This window comes from Dipodomys merriami, unplaced genomic scaffold (assembly GCF_024711535.1).
Source record: "Dipodomys merriami isolate MVZ:Mamm:240054 unplaced genomic scaffold, mDipMer1.0.p SCAF_55, whole genome shotgun sequence".
In the NCBI taxonomy this organism is placed as follows: Eukaryota; Metazoa; Chordata; class Mammalia; order Rodentia; family Heteromyidae; genus Dipodomys; species Dipodomys merriami.
In genome coordinates this window covers 9,145,546-9,169,807 of record NW_027206124.1, presented here as the reverse complement: position 1 = coordinate 9,169,807, position 24,262 = coordinate 9,145,546, and the positions used below count along the sequence as shown (strand labels likewise).

General features: G+C 55.2%; 1 protein-coding gene across 4 annotated transcripts in view; it reads left to right on the top strand.

The window, feature by feature from the left end:
- Positions 1-4,521: 4,521 nt before the first annotated feature.
- The window catches only part of Ppara (peroxisome proliferator activated receptor alpha), a 51,546-nt gene continuing 31,805 nt past the window's right edge, over positions 4,522-24,262 (top strand). Inside the window, exons 1-2 of one of the 4 annotated variants that reach the window (XM_069999833.1) lie at positions 4,522-4,540; positions 8,992-9,065. The gene's annotated coding sequence lies outside the window, so the exon portion shown is untranslated. Of the gene's footprint in view, positions 4,541-6,989; positions 7,012-7,364; positions 7,452-8,847; positions 9,066-24,262 lie in introns of those variants that run through there. The other 3 variants (XM_069999832.1, XM_069999830.1, XM_069999831.1) reach the window with 3 other exon arrangements.

Sequence of the window (24,262 nt, the reverse complement as noted above, 5' to 3'; positions counted from 1 at the left end):
TCTTCCCAGCCTGCCGCCCCTCAAGACTCTGGGAGGGCTGTGGAGTGAGCCTGAGAATCGGCCCTCCCCAGACCCCAGCACCGCTCTTGCTTGCCAGGGGGAAGTTGGCTCTGCAATGGGTCACCGGACAGGAAAATAGGGGGCACGCTTGGAGCTCAGCCCCTGGCACCGCTGAGAGCTCCTTACACAGTTCTTTGCTTTCTGTTTTTGTCTTACAGCGAATTCAGCACTAATACTTGATTCTCTCTAACCGCAGAGAGAAACGAGAGGTTCGCAGTCCTCCAGGCCCTCTCACCGCCCGCCATGCAAGAGCCCCGACAGCCAGAGTGCTGGGCCTGTGTCCCTATGCCCTGGCCCACTGCCCCCTTCCAGAGAAACCCCAACAGCTGACCCAGAATCGAGCGCCCTTCTTGCCCCTCCTCCCATGCTGGAGGCTCCTCACAGAGGAGCGTTCTTCCCCTGGGAGGGTGCCCACTGGCAGAGTGCCGGGCCCCGAGTGGGGGAGACTCTGGTAGGCTCCACCGCCCACGCCCTGATCCAATGAGATCAAAATCAGGCCCTTGCACCGAGACTTGTGTTCCACATGCAAGTCTCAACATAAGCCCGTGTGTTCACTTGAAAATAGACAATGCCAAGGCGGGCTTGGCGTGAGGGCTTGGGAGATATCACCACTCCTTCGCAGCACGTCTGTGTGATTGGTAAGCAGCCCATTTGGGGGCCAGCAGAGGCCTTGGGCTCTCATAGGTCTATTCAATTTTTGTCATGTGCACTGGGGCTTGAACTCAGGGGCCTGGATGCTGTCCTGGAGCTTCTGGGCTCGAGGCTGGTGCTCTACCACTCGAGCCACAACTCCACTTCTGGCTTTTTTGGTAGCTAATTAGAGATGAGTCTCATGCGCTCTCCTGCCCAGGCTGGCTTTGAACTGCAATCCTCAGATTTCAGCCCCCTCGCTAGTTAAGATTGCAGGTGTGAGCCACCGGCGCTCAGCTAAAGATCCATACAGTTTCAAACCCACTGGAGACTGACGGCTTGCCTGTACTTGGTTTGACTACATTGAAACAAGCCTAGTGGCAGGTACTACAAGATCATGGTTCAAGGCCACCCTGGCCAAGAAAGTCCATGAGACTCTTATCTCCAACTAAACACCAAAAAAGTCAGAAGTAGAGCTGTGACTCCAGTGGTAGAGCACTAGCCTTGAGCACAAAAGTTCAGGAACAGTGCCCACGCCTTGAGTTTAGCCCCATGACTGGTGTGTGTGTGTGTGTGTGTGTGTGTGTGTGTGTGTGTGTGTGTGTGTGTGTGTGTGTGTGTGTGTGTGTGTGCACGCGTGCATGTGTGCATGTGTGTGCGTGAGTGTGTGCACATGCACACACATATGCACGCACACACGCATGCTTATTTCTATCATCTATTAAGCACTTTTTCTAAGAGGTTTTCGCTAAAATTTTCAACAGCAAAACAATGTAAAAGATGTTGGAGGGGGCGGGGATATTTCTTCAACTCAACTAGATGTTTCTTTCTAGAAAACTCTACAATGTCCTTTCCCTCCACTTTGCTGTGGAACTTCGTTAGGCACACTGTGTCCTTCCCAGGGACTGCAGACCATGGTCTAACTTCTCATTTTATGGGGAAGCAGGGCCTCGGCAGGCTGGTATCCATCCAGCCCCGGCACCGGCTGGGCCACATTCCCAGGCCTCTTGGCCTTCTCCGAGGGGAGGGCCAGCCCTGTTCTGATGGAGTCATGCGCAGCCCTGGGACGGCAGGCGGCTCTGGGCTCCAGTTCAAACTGCCTGGGTTGGCTGGCAGGACACTTCTGTAAAAGGCAGACAGCGCCGCAGGATGGAAGTCACATGAGAGAGCAGGGAATGGCACCTAGCCGGTGTCTGCGAGGAGAGAAGACTCGTGTCATCTGGGCTGGAGAACGGGGACGTGGAGAGATGGCTCTGGGAAGGGCCCCAGGGGTGCCGAGCGGGGCTGGACGGTGGGGAGAAGAGAAGACCCCTGACAGAGGCCTCGGTACCACGCCAGATACGACCTGCCTTCCAGGCCCGGTCCCTTTTTCCCACGAGCTTAATCTTGATGCTGGGGCCAGGCAGGCGCTGATGCCCTGCTCCACGAGGAAGAGGAGGGGCTGGGAGTCTGGCGTCCAGTCCAGTGCCCGAGGTTGCAAGTGGTTGAAAAATAAAGCCAGGACCTAGATCTACCTCTGCTGGAGTCCAAACCCAAGGCTCAGCTTGCTTTGTAACTGAAGTGGGGAGGCTCAGTGGAAGGCAGGGCCAGGCGGGGGGGGGGGGAGTCATGCAGAAGGCGGGGAGTCAGGCAGAAGGCAGGCGGAAGTGGGGTATATCTGCTTTAAAGCCTCTCTCTCTCCCTGTGGCCAAGATCCATCCTGAGACCCCAGTGGATGTCCACAACTCAGCCTCATAGACACTGGGTATAGGTACTGTTTTATTTCTTTTTCTCCTCTACATGATAAAGTTTAACTTATAAATTAGGCCTGAGAAGAAGTGAGTAACAACTAATAACAATACAGAACAAAGAGAGCAACGCACGCTAATAGAAGCTACGTAAAACAGTTTATTTCTGCCATTTCCCATTTCCTATTTGGGGAGTAACGTGGACCACAGGTGCCTCAAACCACAGAATGTGAGACACGAGTAACAGGGACTCCTGGATCTGCTTGCACACGGCCCCCACACCCCGCCCACTGGAGGCAGTGCGTCAGGGCAGGCCTCGTCCAGACCACAGCCGACCTCCTCCAGGACCACATCATCTACCCATCACACCTGGAGGTGAGCTTCCCCAGCCCCCAGCAGGTCACCCTGGGTCAGAAGCTCCAAGTCCCTGCTGCAGGCTAGACAAAAGACACGCATGAGCCAGGCGCTGATGCTATACTCCTAGCTACTCAAGAGGCTGAGAGCTGAGGATTGTGGTTTGAGGTCAGCCCAGGCAGACAAATCCATGCAACTCTTATCTCCAATTAACCACCAAAAAGCTGGGAATCGAGCTTTGGCTCAAGTAATAAAGAACTGGCCTTAGGGGAAAAGAAAAGGCTCAGTGCATAGGCCCTGAGTTCAAACCCCAGTAGTAGCAGCAAAACAACAACAAAACAACAAGCTGACACCCATGACCCAGTGCCAGGGCCTGGAGTCTCATCCCCTGGGGATGTGGTAGGGTGCGCCCATGTCTGTCTTTTGGGAGGACTGCCAGGGAGAAGCAGCGATGATTGGGGGATTGCTTCAGCCTTCCGGAGAACTCTAGAAACCTAGCACACCTGGCGGGCCCAGCATGAGCAAGGCCACTCTGCAAACCTCAGACTGAGACGGGTTAATCACCAGGGACGTAGAGTGCCCATGACAACAGCAGTTTCTGGGCCTGCAGAACGTTCCAGATCCTGCAGACCTGGAAGGTGTAGCTTCAGCCACCAGCATTGCCTGGATTATAGGTACTAGTTAACAGGAACCTCGTGTGTGTGTGTGTGTGTGTGTGTGTGTGTGTGTGTGTGTGTGTGTGTGTGTGTGTGTGTGTGTGTGTGTGTGTGTGTGTGTGTGTGTACAGGCATGTGCACGTGCACAGGCATGCACACCAGGGCTTGAATGCAGGGGCTTGCACTCTTGCTTGTGTTTTTGGTTTTGTTTTGTTTTTTTCCTCAAGGCTAGCACTCAACCATTTAAGGAACATTTGCACTTCTGAATTTTTGGTTAAATTGAAGAATCTCAAGGACTTTTCTGCCTGGGTTGATTTTCAAACCCCGATCCTCAGACCTCAGCCTCCTGAATAGCTGTGTGATTACCAGTGTGAGCCACCAGCGCTTGGCTTAACACAAACCTCATCATTTGCTGCTAATCTGATGGAGTTTATGGTCCACGGCAGGCTCCTTCCAGCCCTGGGAACACACACAGACTTCCAGAAAGCCCCAAGGCCCAGCCCGGCCAGAGCCTGCCCATCCTGAACCTTCCCACCCTCCTCTTAGCTCGGTGACTCTCTCCTGTCCTGGCTTTGGAGTATGGTGCTGCCAGCCCCAGGAGCAGGAGCCTCTCTGAGTGCTCTGCTCCTCTGTCTGCCAAAGGCTGAGGTGTCAGGCCAGCAGCGGCTCCTGTTCCCGCCAGCTGGCCCTCGGGTGCCTGCTTCCTCTAGGAGACTTTGGCCCTTCATTTCCTCATCTGTAAAATGGGAGTTAGAGCTCCAGGCCTGAGTTATTGTGAGTGTTGTGCTTTCGTGGAAGCATACTTAGTCGCCTGGCCGGGGGTTGATGCCAGGCCTGGGCGGCAGCCAAGCTCATGATCACAGCTGACCCCCACTCAGGTCCGGCCACAAGGCCACCAGCGGCACCCCATTTTCCATCAGCAAATACCTCCTCCTGCCCCGTGGACTTTTACCACCTGACCCGTGGGCACACTTCCAGATCAGAGGCCACGGCCCCGGTGATGACACCGGGACACACAAACTTCAGCTGGACAGACTGCAGATCAGCAGAGGGTAAGCAGTGACCCTTGGAGGCCGTGGACAGTTCCTGGAAAAGGCTTACCTCCGCTACAAGGTAAACAGACAGCCAGACAGCCAGGCCTGGACCCCAGACCCACGGGGAGACAAGGAGAGACAGTCAGTCTCCTTCCCTCCCTCCCTCCCTCCCTCCTGCCTTCTCCTCCCTCCCTCCCCCTATCCCTCCCTCCCTTCCTTCCAGCCAGTGTTAGGGCTTGAACTCTGGGCCTGAGCGCTGTCCCTTAGCTTTTCCACTCAAGGCTGCCACTTGAGTCACAGCTCCACTCCTGGCTTTTTGCTGGTTAATCAGAGATATGATTCTGATGGACTTTCCTACCTGCGCTGAACCATGATCCTCAGATCTCAGCCTCCCAAAGTAGCTAGGGTTACATCATGAGCCACCAGTGCTTTCTAAACATGGGTGACTGGTCACACCCACCTGCAGCATCCAGGGTCTCCTCTGGTGCCTGCTGACTACAGGTGGCCTTCTCCAGGTATTCCCGCCCCCTCCTCCAAATGTCCTAGCTTCTTGACCGTCTTGGCATCTGGGTAGGCAGGTGCATGCATTCAGCAATGGCTCAGATTCTCCTGGTACAGCTGGGGCCTGCCTGGGCCTCAGCGACTTCATTCTTTTCAGTAATGTGAGCACATTAATAGTTACCTCTTAGAGTTTCTTCAAGCTGTGGAAAGGGGCCCAAGAAAGCATGAAAGTTGTGACCTAAGATACAAGTGCCCCCAAAGCTTCTAGTAGTTACTAAGATGTCAAAGAGGGACTCAACCATTTTGTGTGAAGCCAGTACTGGGGCTTAAACTCAGTGTTCTCCCTTCTTCCCTCCCCCCCCCCCCCCCCCCCGCTCCTAACCCCCTCCTTTTTCCTTCCTCCCTCCGTTTCTCATCTTGTCATAGCTGGTGCCCCACCCCTTGAGCCATACTTCCGCATCCAGCGTTTTGCTGGTTGAGATGAGAGTTTCTGGGATTTGTGTATTGGGTCTGGAATTGCACTCTGCAGACCTCAGCCTCCTGAGATTACAGTCATGAGCCACCAGAGCCTGACTTTGGTTTGGGTTGTTGTTTTGTTTGCTTGTTGGCAGCAGTAGCACTTGAATCCAGTGCCTTACACTTGTTTGGCGAGTTCTCTACTGCTTGAACCATACTCTCAATCCTCCAGAAAGGTTTTTGAGAGCACCGACTTGTCCCCAGAACTATAGATCTGTACTTGGGACCTGCATGGGCGGTGTCTCTGATCCATCATGAGTGCCCTTTGCTCTGCTTCTCTCCTGCTGGGTGTGTGAACAGGCCATTCACCTCTCCTCTGAAAGTGGTTCTTCCAAGTGCCCACCCACTGTCCCCTGGGGTGGCCAACACAAAGTCATTTGTGACACCGAAAGAGAAAAGTCCTGAGTCTCCCTCGGGCCTAGACGATGCTTGTGAAAGCTTTGTCCAAAAGTGGCACTTGGTGAAAGATACAATCTCCTCTTCCTAAAACCGCGGGAGCCCAGAGAAACGCCAAGGATCACCCCTTCCCTGTTGGCTGACCCCTGTGCACCCTTGTTCCTAATTAAAAAAAAAAAAAATCCCTCAAATCTATGTAATTGCCTGGCTGTACCTGTGGTTATGGCAGATCAGTGCACTCAGACGCTGGGACCAGGGGAACGGTCTGGATAGCCGAGGGGAATGTGGCCCCTCTGGGCAGTCCCTGCCCAGCACCCTTCCCTGCCTTCTCTACGACATTTACTACTGGCCGGATAAATAAATGCTGCTGCTGCCCGACCCCGGAAAGATAGAGCCGGGACCCAAGCGCGGGGGCTGCTCTGCAAACTCGGAAACACACCACAACTATCAGCCAGCGCAAGCCACAAACGCGGGGCTTATCACTGGGCAAGTGGACGGGAGCCGGGCGGGCGGAGGAGGCTGCGGCGGGGCCGGGCCGGGTCTCCGGGCACACCCCAGGAAGCGTGCCCAGAGCCCTCCAGGAGGAGCTCCTCCCGGCGCTGGCGCCTCCAGTAGCGCGGAGGCGGGCTGGCGTGGGGACGAGGGGGCGCTGGCACCGCACGCGTCCCCTTCCCCAAGGAGGGGCGCCCCGAGGCGCGGGCCCCGGGGGCCGAGCGCCGGGCGCGCGGGGAGCTCCGGCCGGGGAGCCAGCCCAGCGCCCGCCCCGGGCTGCGGGGGGCGGGGGCCCGACCTCCCCCGGCCCCGAGGCCGCCCTCGGCGCCCCGGAGCGCGCAGAGGGGCGCAGCCGGGGGCGGGGCCGGGGCGGGGGGTGGGGGCCGGCGGCGCCGCCCGCGCCCGTCCCGGGTGCCCTTCAGCCTCCTCGTTCCCCGCCACCTGTCGGCGCGCGCTCGCGGCTCGCTCTCCCTCTCCCCAGTTCACACCCCGGGGCTCCGGAAACAGGTCTGCGCCCCGCGCCCCGCGCCCCGCGCGGTCCGGACGGCTCTCCGAGGCTCGGGCTCCGGCGGGAACCGCTCCGCGCCCCGCGCCCCGCGCCCCGCGCCCCGCGCCAGCCTCGGCCTCGAACTCCAGACTCTGCGGGTGAGCGCACGGAGAGGCGTCGAGGCCCACCGCAGGGCGGCTCCCGGTGACCACCTCTCCAGCCTCAGTTTCCCCCCGTCGGTGCGGAGGTCCCGGGATGCCAAGGAATGCCCCCGGGCCGCCTCGGCCCCGCCCCGGCCCCGCAGCAGCCAATCGGGGGCCGCCGTCCGGGGGTGTGTCCCGGCCGGGGCCGCGGAGGGCCGAGGGCGGGGCTTCCGGGGCGGCCGCCGCGCCGCGGGCGGGGCGGGGCCGGGGGCGGGGCGTGTCGCGGGGGCGCGGCCGGCGCGGGCGCGCGGGGGGCGGCGCCGGGGCCGGGGCCGGGGCCGGGGCCGGCGGGCGGCGGGACGGCGGGCTGGAGGCGGCCGCTAGCGCCCCGTCCGGCGCCGCCTCCCTCGGCGCGCGTGCCCTGCGTCCGGGCAGGCGGAGGACCGCGGCCCCAGGTGCCCGGGGGCGGGCGGGCGCGCGCGGGGGTCGGGCGGCCCCGGTCCCGGGACGGAGCGGAGGGCCCGGACGGCGCATGCGCGCGGCCGGGGGCGCGGAGCCGGACCCCGGGGCGCGGGGCGCGGGCGCACGCCGACGGCTCGTGCGGGGCCCCGAGGCCCCGGCGCGGTCCGGGGCTCGGCCGCCCCCGGGCGTCGGGGGTCGGCTCGGCGCGCTCGCGTCTGCGGCTGTCGGCGGGCCGCGGGCCGTGGCCGCGCCGGTCCCTCGGCCGCGCTGACGGGGGCCCGCGGGGGCCGCGGCGTCGGCGCGGAGCGCCCCGGCGGGTCCGAGTCCGGCCGCGGGCCGCTGCGGGAGGCGCGGGCGCCCGCGGTGCCCCCCAGGAGGCCGCGGCGGGTGGCGACTCCCCAGGGCCGCCGCGGCCGGGCCTGAGCCCGACCCTCTCCCGGCCCGGCGCGAGCTGTGCCCGCGACGCGGACCGGGACGGGGCGCGGTCCGGAGGGTTGGCTGAGCCCCGCTCCCACCTCCCAGGAGCCAGGGACAACTGCCAGCCGTCCCTTCCCCTTCTTCCTCCCTCCCTTCCTTCCTTCCTTCCCTCCCTTCCTCCTTCCTTCCTTCCTTCCCTCCTTTCCTTCCCTCCCTCCTTTTCCTTCCTTTCCTTCTCTCTTTTCCTTTCCTCCTTCCCTCCCTCCCTGCCTCTTTTCCTCTCTCCCTCCCTCCCTCCCTCCCTCCTTCCTTCCTTCCTTCCTTTCCTCCCTCCCCTTCCTTCCTTCCTTTCCTCCCTGCCCTTTCTTCTTTCCTTCCTTCCTTCCTTTCCCTCCCTCCCTCCCTCCCTCCCTCCCTCCCTCCCTTCCTTCCTTCCTTCCCTCCTTCCCTTTCCTCCTTTTCTCATTCCCTCCATTCCTCCCTTCCTTCTTTCCTCCCTCCCTTCCCCCTTCCCTTCCCTCCTTCCCTTCCCTCTTTCCCTCCCTCCCTTCCCTCTCCTTCCCTTCCTTCCCTTCCCTCCTTCCCTTCCCTCCCTCCTTCCCTTCCCTCCCTCCCTCCCTCCCTCCCTCCCTCCCTTCCTTCCTTCCTTCCTTCCTTCCTTCCTTCCTTCCTTCCTTCCTTCCTTCCTTCCTTCCTCTCTCCCTCTCCTCCCTCTCCCTCTCCCTCTCTTTCTCCCTCTCCTCCTTCTCCCTCTCTCTCTCTCTTGCTTTTTTTTGAGGAGAACTCCTACACCAAGCGTATTTCCGTTTGTATGGCTCTTCGGGCGGGCACGCTGGGGCTCTCCTCTCCGGGCTGCACAGCCCCACTCCCCCCCCCTCTTTACCCCCCTCCCCCGCGCCCTCCCCCCCCCAAGGGAAAGCTGACAGGCCCTTCCCCTCCTGGGCTTGCTGGGGCGCTGGGTACAGAGGAGGGATGCAGTTCACAAGCTTGTGACCCGACACTGTCACAGGCAGCAGGGTCACGGTGTCTTTTCCAAGGTGGTAGGGACCGGGGCGGGGCGGGGGCACCCAGAGGGCACACCGTAATCATTTCCTTCTTTGCCTTCCTACTGCCAAGGCTGAAGCCAAAGGCCCTGCCTGCCCTTCCTGTGAGTGACAAGACGCCCTCAGAACCAGACCGTGCGGCCACAGGTAAATAGGTGTGATTTGCGTGTCCTGGGCTGGAACCTGTTCCAGGCTGCAGACCAGCAGCTGTGGGGTCAGAGATTCCTGTGTGATGTCATGCTCAGGTCTGGGTGCTTGGAAAGGGAGGTAAATGTGGATGGATTCACCGTTCAGTTGCGGGAAGCTGGGTCCGTTTTCCCGGGAACTCTCGCTCTGACCAGGCAGGCTGGACTCATGTGCTTCATAACTTTAGAAATGTTACTTAACATACACATGACAGTGGCCAGCAAAGAGCAGTAGCTGTCTCCATTTTGATCTGGTCACAGCGGTAGCTGCCGATGTAGTGGCTGAGTTCCCACACTGCACCAGCCAGGGCAAGGGTGGCCCCAAGGAACATCCCTCCGTGGGCCTGAGTCCTGTAGCGCTCTGAAGGGAAAGTGCACTCATTAACAGTAGAAAGGTTTTCTCTTTCCTTTTCCTGCATCTTTAAATATATGAAATGTGTTCTCATAAAATAGTTCTTTTTAACTAGCTTATATTTCTCGACCTCGTATCACAGAGGTTTTCTTTTTTTAAGTTGCATATGTATGCAACAGAAAGAAAAATGTTCCTTTTAGACTTTTTTGTAATGTGCTCTATTATGATTCACCAAAAGCTTTCCATATAAATAAAATGTATTTCTGTCTTATCACTTAAAATGTGTGTATAATATTCTATTGTGTTTAAGTACAGTAATCATTAAGTCAACACACACGTATATCATTCATTCTGTACATATTTATTGAGTAATTGCCAGGGGCTATTGTGCCCAGTCATGAGCAAGATTACCATGTATCTGCTCTTGAAGCCCATTTCCATTCCAGACTATAAAAGAGTCACTTCATTATGGCTCCTGTTGTGGCAGAAGATTGAGGAGGTGGGTAGGAAGGGATGTGTCTCAGAACACCCCGCCTTTCGTGATTGGAGACCTGGCTCCGTTTTTACCTGCTGCTGTGAGCTCCCGCGTCTTTATACTACACATTCTTAGTATTTTCTAAGAACATTGATTAAGAGATCTGTGCTTATTGTAAGCACATGCCAGATTATCTTCCCTGCTTTCGCTATGGCAGTCTGTGTGGGAATGGATTTGTTCTATTTATCTAAATTCTGTGAGATGTTGCAGGGGCATTTTGGGGGAGGCAGGGAGGGTCTCTGTTACTGTTGTTGATGGTGGTGTGGGTGTGGATGTAGGTGCGTGAGTGCGCGCGCGCGCGCACACACACACACACACACACACACACACACATGCTAGTACGGGAGCTTGAACTCGTGGCCTTGCATTCTCGCTTGGCTTTTTCACTCAAGGCTGGCACCCTACCACTTGAGCCACACCTCCACTTTGGCTTTTCACTGACTAATTGAAGAGTTTCACAGGCTTTTCCCAGGTTGACTTCAACCCTCAATCCTCAGCTCTCAGCCTCCTGAGTAGCTGAGAGTACCTGGCTGAGTGTCTCACATCAGTGCTATGAGGTTAGTGTCTTGGAAGAATCTGCACTTCACCCAGTGAAGGCTTTATATCCTCCTGGGCCAGCCCTGCATGGTAGCTTTGTAGTTGATCTGGACTGCTTTTGAGGCCGTGTATGAGGAAGGAAAGAATGTTTGAAAATCTTGCTTTGCATTATCACACTGTTACCTGTTGATGAGGAGATTTGGGTTCTGTTCCTTCACTGCTGCCCGGCTTACGGGACAGGAGGCCTCTGTCTACTTTCCTAAGGAAATGCAGGGCCACCCCAGGCTACCTGGCAGGGACTGTGATGCTTTGAAGCAGGGGCTCAGAGCACGACACCCACCCCAGGAGGCCGGGAGAGGGAGGCCGCCCTCCCGCACCGCCTGCGCTTCTCACCTGGCAGAGGCCGACACCTGAGCTGTTCTTGCTCTTATCGTCTCTGACCCTTCCAAGGCTTTCAGCAAGAAATCCCCCCTCTCTCCTTACACAGTTTGGTGTGTAATCTTCTTGAATAGGCAAAGAAGTATTCTCTGCCAGCAAGAACAAGATTGTTGCCACTGGTTCCTGTCCAGTTTGGATGTAAACGTGGTCCCAGGCTTTGGTGACAGTGTCCTACCCTGTCCTTATTACTCCAGTGTGTCCAGACCAGGCCACGGCCTGTCCCTCATCTGGGGCCTGTGCTCTCCCATCCTCGGGGCTGAGGCGCTGCCTAGGTCCATGAGTCTCATTTCCCCACCGAGTTTTACCAGAGTGTAGAGTGTGTGATTGCTGTTGCCAGGCTAGTCCTGAATACACCTTGGTCTCACAGATGCTCTTGGAATATGTGAACGATTAGCAGAGTGTGTGTGTGTGTGTGTGTGTGTGTGTGTGTGTGTGTGTGTGTGTGTGTGTGTTGTAGTAGAGCTTGAAATCTGGTCTTCATGCTCTCACTTGGCTTTTTCACTGAAGGCTGGCACTCTACCACTTGAGACACACCTCCACCACTTCTGGATTTTTGCTGGTTAATTAGAGATACCAGTCCCATGGACTTTCCTGCCCAGGCTGGCTTCAAACCTTGATCCTCAGATCTCAGCTTCCTGAGTAGCTAAGATTACAGACATGAGCCGCCAGTGCCTGCCTAAACAGATGGTTAATAAGATAGCTTGAAGACCTATTGTCTTGTAAGACGATGGATTCAAATGCCACACACTGACTTAGTAGAAGGATTTTCATGAGTTTAAGGGGTGAGGGTGCTGATGGAGCCTGGCTCAGTGTCCCAGGAGGGAGCGCACTGGGACTGCTCTTATTTCACTCTGTTTGAAGAGAGCTGCAGATGAAAGAGGAGAGCATGGTTCTAATCCTGTTCATTGGCCTGGCACTCTTAGCTCAGAGAACTCGGGCAGGCCTGGGGCAGGCCTGGGGAGGCCTGGGGAGGCCTGGGGAGGCCAGGGGCAGGCCTGGGGAGGCCTGGGGAGGCCAGGGGCAGGCCTGGGCAGGCCTGGGCAGGCCTGGGGAGGCCAGGGGCAGGCCTGGGGAGGCCTGGGGAGGCCAGGGGCAGGCCTGGGGAGGCCTGGGGAGGCCAGGGGCAGGCCTGGGGAGGCCTGGGGCAGGCCTGGGGAGGCCAGGGGCAGGCCTGGGGAGGCCAGGGGAGGCCTCAGGAGGCCTGGGGATGCCTGGGGAGGCCAGGGGCAGGCCTGGGCAGGCCTGGGGAGGCCTGGGGAGGCCAGGGGCAGGCCTGGGGAGGCCAGGGGCAGGCCTGGGGAGGCCTGGGGAGGCCAGGGGGAGGCCTGGGGAGGCCTGGGGAGGCCAGGGGCAGGCCTGGGGAGGCCAGGGGCAGGCCTGGGGAGGCCTCAGGAGGCCAGGGGCAGGCCTGGGGATGCCTCGGGAGGCCAGGGGCAGGCCTGGGGAGGCCAGGGGCAGGCCTGGGGAGGCCAGGGGCAGGCCTGGGGAGGCCAGGGGAGGCCTGGGGAGGCCAGGGGGAGGCCTGGGGAGGCCTCAGGAGGCCTGGGGAGGCCAGGGGCAGGCCTGGGGAGGCCAGGGGCAGGCCTGGGGAGGCCTCAGGAGGCCAGGGGCAGGCCTGGGGATGCCTCGGGAGGCCAGGGGCAGGCCTGGGGATGCCTCGGGAGGCCAGGGGCAGGCCTGGGGAGGCCAGGGGCAGGCCTGGGGAGGCCAGGGGAGGCCAGGGGCAGGCCTGGGGAGGCCAGGGGCAGGCCTGGGCAGGCCTGGGGAGGCCAGGGGAGGCCTGGGGAGGCCAGGGGCAGGCCTGGGGAGGCCTGGGGAGGCCTGGGGAGGCACACTGCGCAAGGCCTCAGGGGCAGGAGCACAACCCATCTGCCTTGTCATCTCGAAGGTTCTGAGGTTTGTCAGGGAGAACTGGGGATTAGGGTCATCTCGAAGGTTCTGAGGTTTGTCAGGGAGAACTGGGGATTAGGGTCATCTCGAAGGTTCTGAGGTTTGTCAGGGAGAACTGGGGATTAGGGTCATCTCGAAGGTTCTGAGGTTTGTCAGGGAGAACTGGGGATTAGGGTCATCTCGAAGGTTCTGAGGTTTGTCAGGGAGAACTGGGGATTAGGGTCGTCTGGAAGGTTCTGAGGTTTGTCAGGGAGAACTGGGGATTAGGGTCGTCTGGAAGGTTCTGAGGTTTGTCAGGGAGAACTGGGGATTAGGGTCGTCTCTAAGGTTCTGAGGTTTGTCAGGGAGAACTGGGGATTAGGGTCATCTCGAAGGTTCTGAGGTTTGTCAGGGAGAACTGGGGATTAGGGTCGTCTGGAAGGTTCTGAGGTTTGTCAGGGAGAACTGGGGATTAGGGTCGTCTGGAAGGTTCTGAGGTTTGTCAGGGAGAACTGGGGATTAGGGTCGTCTGGAAGGTTCTGAGGTTTGTCAGGGAGAACTGGGGATTAGGGTCATCTCGAAGGTTCTGAGGTTTGTCAGGGAGAACTGGGGATTAGGGTCGTCTGGAAGGTTCTGAGGTTTGTCAGGAAGAACTGGGGATTAGGGTAGTCTGGAAGGTTCTGAGGTTTGTCAGGGAGAACTGGGGATTAGGGTCGTCTGGAAGGTTCTGAGGTTTGTCAAGGAGAACTGGGGATTAGGGTCGTCTGGAAGGTTCTGAGGTTTGTCAGGGAGAACTGGGGATTAGGGTCGTCTGGAAGGTTCTGAGGTTTGTCAGGGAGAACTGGGGATTAGGGCCGGGTCAAGAGCCAGGGTGCCCCCACCCCCCACCAGCCCACCGCCATGCTCTGAGCCGCTTCTAACTGCACAGGTCTGTGGTTCTGTGATAACCACCCCGAGGTGACAAATCACCAGGCAACAGGACAGCCCAGTACTGAGCTGGAGTTTGGCACGTGCCTCCGGGCTCCTGCCTGAAACCGCTGGCTCGACCTGCGTATTTACTGTGAGGCAAACAGCTTGTGCTCGGTCGAGTTGCACAACCCAAGGACTAGCAAATCCTGGGGTTCCGTCCCCCACCCACACCCGTGTACAAGAAGTGACACCTTAGAGGTGTCTTCCTTTTTTTGGACAGAATGACATTTCTTAGGCAATAATAGTACAACATGCCATCCCTGGTATCATACTGAACATTGATAGCCTCTAGACTACAGTCTCATTTTCTCTATTATATGAGATGGCTTGCTGAGTTAGTGTCTTGGAAGTGGCGCTGTGGCTCAAGTGGAAGAGCGCTCACCTTGAGCTGAAGAGTTGAGGGACAGTGCCCAGGCCCAGAGTTCAAGACCCACAACTGACAACAACAACAAAGAAACTGAAGCTGAGTTAGTGTCTTTTCTTTGTCAGCTGTGTGTGTGTGTGTGTGTGTGTGTGTGTGTGTGTGTGTGTGTGTGTGTGAGAGAGAGAGAGAGAGAGAGAGAGAGAGAGAGAGAGAGAGAGAGAGAGAGAGAGAGAGAGAGAGAGAGAGAATACTGCAGCTTGTACTCAGGGCCTGGGTGCTGTCCTTTAGTTATTTTGCTCAAGGTAGCATTCTACTACTTGAGCCACAGTTCCACTTCCAGCTTTTTGCTGGTTAATTGGAGATAAAGAGTCTCACTGGCTGCTGGGGGCTGGCTTCAAACCTCGATCCTTAGCTCCCATCGTCCTGAGTAGCAAGGATTACAGGTGTGGGCCACAGGTACCTAGTTAGGTTAGTGTCTTATTTCTGTACTCATTTTCTGGCTTGCTATTTCTGTTTTTCTATCTGTGCATTGGGGATGGGATTCACACAGATAATGCTTAAAAGTCATGCAGGGAAGTTTGACATGTGGTTCAAATGGAGCCTTCTCTGGGCGTGTAAAGTTGCTTACGATAGAACCACTGGGCAGCAGCTGTGTGCACGCGTCCTTGGACGTAACAATGTACGAGGAGCGTGTTTTGTTCAAGTGCAAGGACTGCCTATCTTATTCCCACTCTGGAAAAAAATATTCAGAATCTGTCACCAAATACCGCCCAGCTTACCTCCTGCCTCACAAATTCACTGGCCAAAGTGTTTTCTAGAAAGGAAACCATCACATTGCTGTCATCTTCAAATCACAATAAGCCTAATCTGCTAAACTCTGTCCTGAAAGAAGCAAGTTATTTGTCCTAAATAGGTTAGCTTGGCTGGGCACCAGGTTCTCACACCTGTAATCCTTGCTACTCAGGAGACTGAGATCTAAGGATTATGGTTCAAAGCCAGCTCAGGCAGAATAGTTTGAAAGACTCTTAACTCCAATGAACCACCAAAAAGCCATAAGTGGAGCTGAGGCTCAAGTGGTAGAGCAACAACCTTGAGGGAAAAAGCTAAGGGACAGCTGCAAGGGCCAAGTCCCCGTACCTGCATGCACACATATGCGTGCATGCACACGCGTGCACGCACACACAGGGTTCAGCAGTGGTGGTGGAGCAGAGGTGGGCAATGCCGGTGGGAAGCAAGCCAACATGATGGAGTTGAGAGACCTCGCGTGAAAGGCTGCAGAAGGATGCGGGGCGGAGGGGTGGAGAGCTACAAAGTGTGCCATGGGCTGGCGTGGGAGGTCAGGAGCCGAGTCGGAGTCCCCAAGCAAGGGACCCCCGAGGGTGACGGGAAGCTCCCCAGACGGGCAACAGCAGTTCCTCCAAAGCGCCAGGGCTGTAGGTGGAGAGAAAAGCAGTGCTCATGACGTGTGTGTGTGTGTGTGCGCGTGTGCGTGCGTGTGCACACATGTGCGCGCTGACACTGGGGCTTGAACTCAGGGCCTAGGCACTGTCCCTTCGCTTTTTGGTCAAGGCTGGCTCGCCCTTTACCACTTGAGCCACAGCTTCACTTCTTTTTGTGGTTAATTAGCAAGAAGAATCTCACAGACTTTCCAGGCTGGCCTAGAACCACAATCCTCAGATCTCAGTCCCTGGAGTGGCTGGAATGAAGGATGTGAGCCACCAGCATGGACCCCCGCCCCCGCGCCCCCTCCTTTCTCTGCTTAGATGAGTATAAGGAAGGTGGCATTTCATGTCTAGGGCACAAGTCTAAGAGAAAGTAAATGTTTAACCATGTCCAAGGGCAGCTGATAATCTTAGCCATAGAGGCCCCAACTGAGGGCAGCAGGAGCCCAGAAGGAAGAGCGCCCATGACTAATACAGAAAGAACACAAGACCGAGGAAGTGCTGCCTGTCCACGGACAGTGCAGAGTGCAGGCAGACGTGGGCTGCCCTGGAAGAAAAGGCATTTTCTAGCAGTTACTTCCAGAAGATTCCTGCTCAATTATGATAGCAGGGTTGCTTCAAGAGGGAAACCATAGAAACACAAGCTGAGTGATTGCAAACTACAATGACACAGCAGTGGCTTTTAATTGATGGGAACTGGGAGTAGTAGCCCAAGACATCTCACACGCCCAGCCACCGAGGGCTCCTCCTGTGTGTGTGTGTGTGTGTGTGTGTGTGTGTGTGGAGGGCTCCTGTGTGTGTGTGTGTGTGTGCACACGCGTGTGTAGTGAAGGTCAGGGAACTTCTGTAGGGGTGCACACGTGCGTCCCAGCCAGGCACAGTCTGCTCGGGACTTCAGGGCGCCCCTGCTTCCTGCGCTGCAGCGGGTCCGTGTCCTGGAAGCCAGCCAGTCCCACCACACCCCTGCACCCTGCACTCGGTCTTCTCCCTCTCTCTGAGAGAGACCACATGTCTTACTCTGAGCACTGTGCGTCCCCCCAGCCCTGCAGTCTGCCCCTCCTGGGCTCCATAACCAGCCCCAGCTGGCCGTGCTGGGAGCAGTGGCAGGGTCAAGTGAAGGAGGGTCCTTACCACCTCTTAGCAGCCCTCAGATTGGGATGGCTCTGCCTCAGTTTCCTTGTCTGTCAGTGGGATGAAATCCAGTGCTTTTCCTGAACCCTTCCAGCTGGCGGGTAGTAAGAACTCCAGCAATCTCCTCTGAGGTGAGCTCTCCCATTTCCTATTGTGGGCCAGATATTGATCTGCTTCCCAGGTGCAGTAGGAAGGTGTGGCTACATTTCCCCAGGGGTAGCCACCCTCTGCCCTGGCCCCACCCAGTTTTCCTGGGCTCCCCCCCCCTCTACCCCTGCCACCTCAGCTTAAGATTTCCTTCCCAGGGGAACCTCCCAGCTGGCATCTGTCTCTGATGCAGGTCCTTACAGACCTCCTGGAGCTTCGTCTCCAAAGCTCACATGCGTTGTATGTTCCACTGGTGGCTTGGTGAAGGTGGCCTCGGGGATGAGGCCCGGGGCCCTCCTAAGGCCCCGCTCACGTCATCACTGGCTAGCACCAGGTGCTTTAGAACCAGCAGGGCCCTGGGATGCTCCTGTCCGACACGGCCCTGGAGTGGCTCCTGACCAGATCCCCTGTGCTGGACGTCGCTTCAAGGCTTGAGCAGATGCCACCTGGGTCATGAAGCCTTTCTGATCCTCTCCTCACTCGATACGGGAATGTCGCCCATTCTACCCTGCACACCCCTACATTGGCAAATTCTGCCTTTCTCGGCTGTTCATGGAGTCCATCCATCTTTATTCCTGTGTTCATGTTGAAAGCTGTTTAGCGCTCATGTGCTGTGGGCCCGGCACAGTCCTGGATTCTGGGGAAGCCATGGGAAGCAGCAGGGGAGGGCTTGTCAGACTGCTAGCCATGGGGAAGGCAGCAGCAGGGAAAACCAGGTCTGAGCTGCCATGTGGGATGACCAGAACAGATGGTACTTAGGACCCTGAGTGCCGGCCTAATGGTAACCTCCACCGTGCGGCTCAGGGCGTGTGTGTGTGTGTGTGTGTGTGTGTGTGTGTGTGTGTGTGTGTGTGTGTGTGTGTGTGTGTGTGTGTGTGTGTCTCAGGGGGTGTATGTGACTGTGTGTCTGTGTATGTATATGCGCTCACGTGTGCACATGCATGTGAGTGTGTGCATCCTGGGGCTTGAACTCAAAGCCTGGGTGCTGTCTCTTAGCTGCTTCACTCAAGGCTAACACTCTACCACTTGAACCACAGCTCCATTTCTGGCTTTTTTGCTGGTTGAGTAGAGCTAAGCATCTCACGGACTTTCCTGCCTGGGCTGGGTTTGAACCTTGGTCCTCAGATCTCAGCCTCCTGAGTAGCTGGGATGACAGGTGTGAGCCATGGGTGTGCAGCTTCAGGGCGCCGTATACTTTAAAAGCAACTCAGCATTTCTTTTTACTGAAGGAAGTAAGCTGAGGGAGAAGAAAGACTAAGTTTAAAACTCTCCAAGAATCTGCAGTACCCATTTAGTTCTTCTGATTATGATCTTAGAGGTGTTATGCACCGAGTGAACGGCCTCTTGACCACACGGGTCAGCGGGATCTAATCTTACTTGATTACTAGCTCTAATCAGGAACCTAATGTGTGATATTCTAGAAGCTCTGTGTTTGGTCACATCATCTTGCCTGTTCTGGTCCTGCGGGGTGCACTGCAAAACTGGGGGGCTGTGGCTCAGCACAGTGATGTTCTGTACCTGACCAGTGGGGCGGGGTGGCTGAGGGGCGGGGGAGAGCCGGGGAGGGGGGGCGGGGGGGTGGTGGCTGGCTGAGGGGCAGGGGAGAGCCAGGGAGGGGGGCAGGGGGGGTGGCTGGCTGAGGGGCGGGGGAGAGCCGGGGAGGGGAGGCGGGGGGGGGGGCGGTGGCTGGCTGAGGGCTGGGGGGCAGGGGGGCGTTGCCAGCTCCACACCATTTGGTGCAGTTGGTGTGTACCAGGCAAATTAATCTCTGAATGAACATAAGCTTTTTACCCAAGCCTCTTTCTCTGGAGAGTTAAACACGGGCAGACAAGGCCTTGCACTCGAACTGCTTCTTCCTGTGGGCCTGGGAGCCCGCTCCACCCTGCGGCAAAGGTTTAGCCAGCCTTGCGATGCCAGCCTCCCGACTTTGTGCTAGACTGGAACTTGGGCACAGACGCCGGTTAGAGGACCTCAGTAGTTCATTTACAGTCTGGTTTGTTGAGATGTCTATTGATAATGCAGTAAATCCATCCTTTTCAGTTATATAATTCTACAGGCTTGAAAAAACTGCCTGTTTCCGGTTTCCTTGCTGCGTAGCAGTCCAGGGTCGTTCTGGGTTTCTGGGGGCCGCCATGTTCCCCGGCTCCCTCTTCCTTCCCACCCTCACTTCCGCCTCCCCCTCCTGCTGCCTCCGCCCGCATGACCCTCACTCCAGAGAGTGAAGGTTAAGGGTCTCTGTTTCTAAACACTCAAGTGATGCCCTCAGTTCCTCTCTGAGAATCTAGGATGGCAGTCCAGGCCCATACCTGTGTCACCTCAGGGTGGCCTCCATCCAGGCCCATGCCTGGGGCTGGCTCCAACAGCCGTGGTTAAAAGTGCTCCCCACAAGGTGGTCATAACAACTGTTCTCTTGGGTCTCTCAGTGCTGGAGACCAGAACTCTGAAGTCAGGGTGACTGTGGAGCCAGATTTCCCCCAGGCTCCAGTTGGACCCACCCTTGGCCCTCTGCAGCGGCTGAGAGTTTAAGGCTTCCAGATGCAGCCCTCCTATGTCTGCCCTTCTCTTCACATAGCTTTCTCCCAATGTAGCCGTGTCTGATGGTAGCTTTCTCAGTCACTGGGCTTAGGATCCACCTGCTCCAGTGTGACCTCAGCCTACCCACAGTTTCAAATAAATTTACTTTCTGAGGCACTGGGGTTAGTGTTCTAACACTTACAGGGGAGTCACAAGTCACAGTCACAGGTCACCTCATCTTGGCTTCTTTTGCCACACAGGGAAATGCATCTGTGAGCTCATGGCTCCTGACAGCATGGGGCCTGTGGTCTGGTGGCCGCTCTCTGCCCAGTATAGCGGAAGGAGGGGCAGGGTTAGGGTCGTTGGTGGCTGATCGGGAGCTTCCCTCAAAACCGCTCTGCATTTGGTCTGAGTGCCTGCCCTTCAGTCACCCACAGACGGCCAAGCGGCAGCACGGGCATCTCCTCCCTGAAGGAGCGTGCCAGCCCTGGAGCGGAAAGTGCAGTGGATGGAGTGGTAACGCTGGATGTGACATTCACGTGGGGCATCAGTGGAGTCATGGAAGCTTCTCCAAGTGTGGTGGGAGTGTGCTGATAAGCCAGAGAGTGGCAGTGAGGACAGAGTGGGTGACTTCACCCCAGGGGAACCATTACCTGCAGAATGCATTGGGTGACTTCACCCAGAATGCATTGGGTGACTTCACCCAGAATGCTTTGGGTGACTTCACCCTGGGGGAACCATTACCTGCAGAATGCATTGGGTGACTTCACCCCAGGGGAACCATTACCTGCAGAATGCATTGGACATAGGCACTTTAATCCTACTCAGGAGGCTGAGATCTGAGGATCATACTTCGAAGCCAGTCCAAGCAGGAAAGTTCACGAGACTTATCTCCCATTCTATACCATAAAGCAAAAACAAGAGCTGGGCTCAGACATTAGACCACTAGTCAAGCAAAAAAGCAGAGTTGAAGGCCCTGAGTTCAAGCTCTAGTACTGGCACCAAAAAACAAACAAAAAAAACTCATGAAGATATTTCATAAAATCAAGACCTTCAAGGATTACTGGTTGGGAGCAGATCTGAACTTCGAAGTCTAACAGGTAGATGACAAAGATATGTTCCCCATAAATTACCCAGTGAGGCGATTATAAGTGCTAGGAGCTAGTAACTTTGAGATTCTTATGAAGAAACAAAGCACTTGGTTTTCAGTGCTTCTAATCTTTTACCTTGTTAATTGTTATTATAAAAGTGATGTGCAGGGGCTGGGAAGGTAGCTCAGCGGTAGAGTGCTTGCCTTGCATGCATGAGGCCCTGGGTTCGATTCCTCAGCACCACATAAACAGAAAAAGCCGGAAGTGGTGCTGTGGCTCCAGTGGTAGAGCACTCGCCTTGAACTGAAGAGCTGAGGGACAGCGCCCAGACCCAGAGTTCAGGCCCCACGACCGGCAAAAAAAAAAAAAAAGTGATGTGCAGAGGGATCACTGTCATCAGGTGCATTTCAGGTGCATTTCCTTATGGACAATGTCATTTTTAATCTTTTAAATCTAGTATGCTGAATGAATCTCAGATTTTCTATCTTTTGAAAAAAATCCCCTGTGCATTTACAGTTGATAGGAAGAGAGTTGTTGGTTAAAAGTTAAAAGTTATGAAACAATAGTGATTTTTCTCATTGGTTATTAAAATTACTTTGCACAGTTTCTGCTTGCCCGATGCTTTTTGTGATCTTGTACTTTGGTCAAACACGTCAAGCCATATAGTAACAACCATGCCACAAAACCAACCAAGCATGCAATGAAAGACTTGGAACCTGAAAAAATAAGAGTTGGTGGGACCAGACCCATAGGATTCTCATTCAGGACTTCTGAGACACAGACATGAAAATGACTTTGATCTAGTGAAGAAGGTGAAAGTCAGCTCTGTAAGTCTTGGTCAAGCACTGGAATTTATACTTCTACAAGGGATATGGACTTGAAGATAACCAAGAAGAAACCATAAGCTGAATATGCAAAACTGAAATCCTCTATTCTGGAGATGCTGTTACAGTAAAATAAAGTTCACCGATGAGCTGATGCATTGTAAGACCGGCCAAGGGCACACAAGGATGGAAAGATACATGGGAAACAAATAGTATGTTCTCCCTACATACAAAACCAGGCTCCTCAGAGGAGGAGAAAGAAGGGAGAGACTGTGCAGATTAAATCTTTATGTTCAGAAGGGCAGCAGCTGAGAGCTAATTTTTTAACAAAAGCAGTGAATCTTGAGTGTGCTAAAATTCAGAAGGTTTGCAGGCATGCAAGGTTAGTTTTAGTGCACATCAAAATTACGAATGTGCTTAGGAATGAACTGTGAGCCCTGTACGCTGAAATCTATAGAATATTTTTGAGAGATATGAATCAGAAGACTTGGTGTTGCTAGGATGGCAGCTCTCACGCTGGGTGTGTGGCACCTGCCTGCAGGCCCGGCACTTAGGAGGCTGAGGAAGGAGGATTGGAAGGCCAGCCTGGGCTAAAACAATACATACTCAGTACAGTCAAATTTAATCTATTAAATATTCAAAATGAACTATGAGAGAAAAAGGTTAGTAAATTGGTCATCAAAAAGTACTGAAAAAAGTAAAGTCAAGCCAGAGACTTGGAGAAAACAAATCTATCTGATAAAAGTCATACCTGCAATATATAAAGAGCTCTTACAATTCAGTAATAGTCTAAACAACTCAATTTAAAATGGGGAAAGAGGCCAGATGTGGTGTACATGTCTGTAATCTCAGCTACTCAGGAGACTGAGACTGGAGAATCACCCCAGTCTGAGGCCAGCCCAGGTAAAAGTTAGTGAGATACCCTGTTTAAAAAAAGAAAAAAAAAGTGGGCTGGGAAGTTGGCTCAGTGGTAGAGCGCTTGCCTTGCATGCCTGAGGCCCTGGGTTCAATTCCTCAGCACCACATAAGCAAAAAGAAAAAAGCTGGAAGTGGTGCTGTGACTCAAGTGGTAGAGCACTAACCTTGAACTGAAGAGCTGAGGGACGGCGCCCAGGCCCAGAGTTCAGGCCCCATGACCAGACCCCCCCCCAAAAAAAAAGCTAAAAGCAGAAGGCCTGGTGGGGGTGGCTCAAGTGGTTGAGGCTTGCCTAGCAAGTGTAAGGCCCTGAGTTCAATGCCCAGAACCACAGAGGGATGGGGCAGGGCGTGAACTGACTCATCAACAAAGGGCATGCTGCTGATGCCAGTCCTGGGGCTTGGCTTTTCCACTCAAGGCTGGTGCTCTACCCCTTGAACCACACCTCCACTTTTGACATTTTGCTGTTTAAGTGGGTGGCAAATAAGCACTTGCAAAGATGTTCAGCACCAGCGCCATCAGTTTACCAGTGGCATGTATCACCATTTGAGGAGACAGGATGCCAAACCCACCAGCATAGCTGTGCTGACAAGGTGTGTGTGTGTGTGTGTGTGTGTGTGTGTGTGTGTGTGTGTGTGTGTGAGAGAGAGAGAGAGAGAGAGAGAGAGAGAGAGAGAGAGAGAGAGAGAGTGTGAAGAGGCCAGAAGGTGACCACCACTGGGGAAAAGGGTTGGCAAATAATACCAGTTACCTCCGTGCCTGCTTGAGAGGGCTCTGTATATGGAATAGTTCTAATTCTGTGACCTTATGGAGAAGACACAAGACAGAGTCAGTGGTTGCCAGGACCTGGGGGGTGAAGAAGGGATGAGGAATGAGGCCCGGGACTCTTTAGTAGTGAGACCACTCAGTGTGATACTGTCACAGTGATGCTTGTTGGTGTATTTGTCAGACACCACAAAATAACCCAGGAGCAGTGGCTCATGTATGTAATCCTACACAAGTGTGAGTCTAAGCCAGTCCTCGGCAAAAAAAAAAAAAAAAAGGCGATGGGACTTCCATCTCAACAGAAGCAACTGGCTGTGTAGTCCATGCTTCTCATCCTAGCTGTGAAGTCTAAATAGGAGGATTGTAGTCCAGACTAGTCTAGGCAGATAGCAAGATCCTATCTCAAAAGTAACCAGAGCAGGGCTGGGAAGGTAGCTCAGTGGTAGAGCGCTTGCCTTGCATGCATGAGGCCCTGAGTTGTATTCCTCAGTACCACATAAGCAGAAAAAGCCACAAGTGTCACTGTGGCTCAAGTGGTAGAGTGCTCACCTTGAGCTGAAGAGCTGAGGGACAGCGCCCAGGTCCAGAGTTCAGGCCTCACGACTGACAAAAAATAAAATAACCAGAGCAAAAAGGGCTCAGGAGAAGGCAGAGTTCATACCACCCCAGAATCACCAAAACAGCCCACAAAATGTCAGCTCAGGAAGAGTAAAGGCTAATGAAAGCTGTGGAGTTGGGTTAGAAATACATCAGTATTGGCAGGGGCAACAATGTATCTCACTAATGCAAGCTGTCAATCATGGGGGAAAGTGCTGGGGGAGGGAAAGAGGACTGGCCTGGACTGGAAACTGTTTCCTCTGTTGCTTTTCTGTAAACCTTAAATTACCCTATAATCATGGTCTGTTAGTTAAATAAATGTAAAATGTATTTATCTACATGTAGGGATAAATTGGACAAGGAAGTCTGATTACAGTGTTGCGGGAAATGAATCTAAGCCCAGTAAGCAGATGATATGCCATGTTCGCGGAAGAGCCAGGCCCTCTCTGGAAAGATGTGCCCATGGGAGGTACCATGACTGACACCCACACCATGCACATGCAGGTATCCTAGTGTGCTTACTTGAACAACACACAGCAGGGCACAGAAAAGCTAAGGAAGAGCACCCAAGCCCCGAGTTCAAGCCACACTACGGGGTGGGGGTCCCAGAGCTGGGTTACCACAGCGCCCATCCTGGGGCCCCCGGTTTGCGCTCTGAGAGCGGCCTG